Below are 2578 nucleotides of genomic sequence, written 5' to 3'. Positions count from 1 at the left end.
AAGCATGATTAAATTAGTACACGAGCATTCTCGTGTAGATGTATCTCAAAGATGGAAATGGTATTCCTTTGTAGGATGTGGAAGAAAGCCCAAATGGTAAGAGATGTAAAGAAAGAAGACTGAAGTAGATTTGATTGTACATTAGTGAGTTTTTTTTATCGAAGAATGCTTATACTTTTTATGGTAAAAGGGAACTCTGGTGAAGTAGTGCAGAAAAAGTAGATACATATGGGTGAAATTATGTGGCCAACTAGCAGCAAGCAGTGGTACCATTAGACATTAGTAGTGTAAGTGCCTTTTGAGCTATATTATTAATTCAGAGGTTTGTGAGCTTGCCATTAATTAAAGAAGAGTCAGTACCTTGTGACTTGTGAGCTTCTCTTATGGGTGGTAAGAGGATGTGCTTTGTATTTTACTCAGTTGTGTTTGCTGACAATCTTTTGGGCAATCAAAGAACCCTATATGACCTTTTATTGGTTACGACCTTGGTCTGGTTGTCATATTATTTATATTACGGAGTAATTATTAAGGAGCATCCGTAACTAAGCATATTATCATTTGGACCTTGTTAGATCGATAGATTCATCTTTCCATATACTTTTTAAATCTGAATTTTAATAAATTCTTTAAGTAGAGATGTTACGAAGAAATGAACGGGAATTGTAAGTTTTGATCTAAACTAATCTGAAGTTTTGGTCTAATTTAATTTGATTTTGTCAAGTATAAGTAACAAGTGTGAAATAAGATAGAAAACAAGTCCTAAGTATATTTACAAAATTACAGAACACATAATTTAGTTTGAGAACTTGCTCTCGATTGCACAACTTGCACATGGAGATTAGATCATAACTTTAAACGAAAGAAAGTGAGGAGATTTTCTCTGATTTGTTTTCCGATTCTCGTACTAGTTTCGATTTAGACTTGGATAATTTTTTTTATTTATTTATTATTATTTTTTTTTATATATGTATTTTTAATTTTTGTATTTCAGATTTTCATCTTTCTGGATTTGTTTTACGAGATTGAAGAATGGACAGGATTAAAGGGGAGTTGCATGATCATTGGTAATTCACTATTTTGTTCACTACGTATGACTTGCTACTTGTCATAGAATTTTTTTTAATACTTCCTCCATTTTTTTTTACGGATTTTTCACTAAATACCACTGATTTTTAACATAATTCACCAAATACCACCAACATTTTTCAAATTCACCATATAACATTCAGTTTAATAAAAATGCCAAAACATGCCCTTTCCGTTAACTCAGTTAGTCATTAATATTAATTACGCCACGTGGCAGCTTGTAATTGGTTATTATTAATATTTTTTAATTTGAAACAATTAATAATTTTATTTAATTAATTAACTTTAGAGAAATTATTTTAAAATTTTTTTAAAAAAAAAAGCCACTAACTTAGCCATCGCCGCCACCACCCCAGCCCCGACCTCCACCCCCGGCAGGCCGGCGACCAATCCCCTTCCCGCGCCGGCTACATTTCCGACCCCAGTCACCTCTCCCTCCCGAATTCCCAGCCACCAACTACAAATTCCTAGGGCTGAGCAAAACTACCCGAAAAACCGAAAAATCGAAAAACCGATCCATAACCGTTCCGAAAATTAGGGTACCAGATCCGATAACCATAATGGTTCGGGTACCCGTTTCGATAATTTGTCATCGGATATGGTTATGGGTATCATTTTAAAATTAACGGTTACCCGATCTAATCCGATAAGCATTTTTTTTTTTTTTGCTTTTTTTTCCCTACTTAAATCTATTAGTATAAATCTAAACTTTTACTTTACTTCATAATCACTTTATAATATCAATGATTAGTAATATTATTAATAATTTGGTCAAGATCATATGGTATTGTTGTTAATTAATTGTAAATTATATCATAATAACTACATAATTAAGTTTAATTATCATTATTGGATATCTTATTGGGTACCCAATAACCGATCCGAAAATCCGGGTACCCGAACTTATCGGTTCCGGTTATGGGTATCAATTTTTTAGTGATTTTGTTTATCGGGTACCCGAACCGTTAGTACTGATGGTACGGGTACCTGTTCCCCTCTCCTTGTTGAATTCCCCATACCACCTGCGAACTCCCCTCTCCCTCCTGAAATATCCAGCCACCACCTTCGCCATTAGGCCAAACCCTCTTTCACACGTCGTCGCCGCCCAACTTGCCGAAAACAACCACCCCGAAACCCTAAAACACCAAAATTGAAACCCTAGATTTTGGTTTTAGGGTTTCGACGTACGTGGTGGTTTAGTTAGGATGGAGATGACACCAGGAGGGGCGAAATCAGTTCGCCAACGCGGAAGAGGTGGGTTTGGACGCCGACCAGTGGTTAGGGAGGGTTTTTCGAGGAGATAGGTTGTTTCGCGGCTGGTGGTTCAATTGATTAATTTCGTGGACACCGTGGTTCAAGGGAAAGGGAGTAACGCCAACGGGGGTTCTGGTCGAATTTCGGGCCGATACGAGGGTGCTGGTTGGATTTTGTGCCGGTGTAAGGGTTCTGGTCGGGTTTCGCCGGCCGGTGGTGGCTGGCTGGAGAGACATGG

The sequence above is a fragment of the Chenopodium album genome, chromosome 2, assembly GCF_948465745.1.
Source record: "Chenopodium album chromosome 2, dcCheAlbu1.1, whole genome shotgun sequence".
NCBI classification, from domain to species: Eukaryota; Viridiplantae; Streptophyta; class Magnoliopsida; order Caryophyllales; family Amaranthaceae; genus Chenopodium; species Chenopodium album.
The sequence above is the reverse complement of the archived record's forward strand: the minus strand, read 5'-3'. Positions refer to the sequence as shown.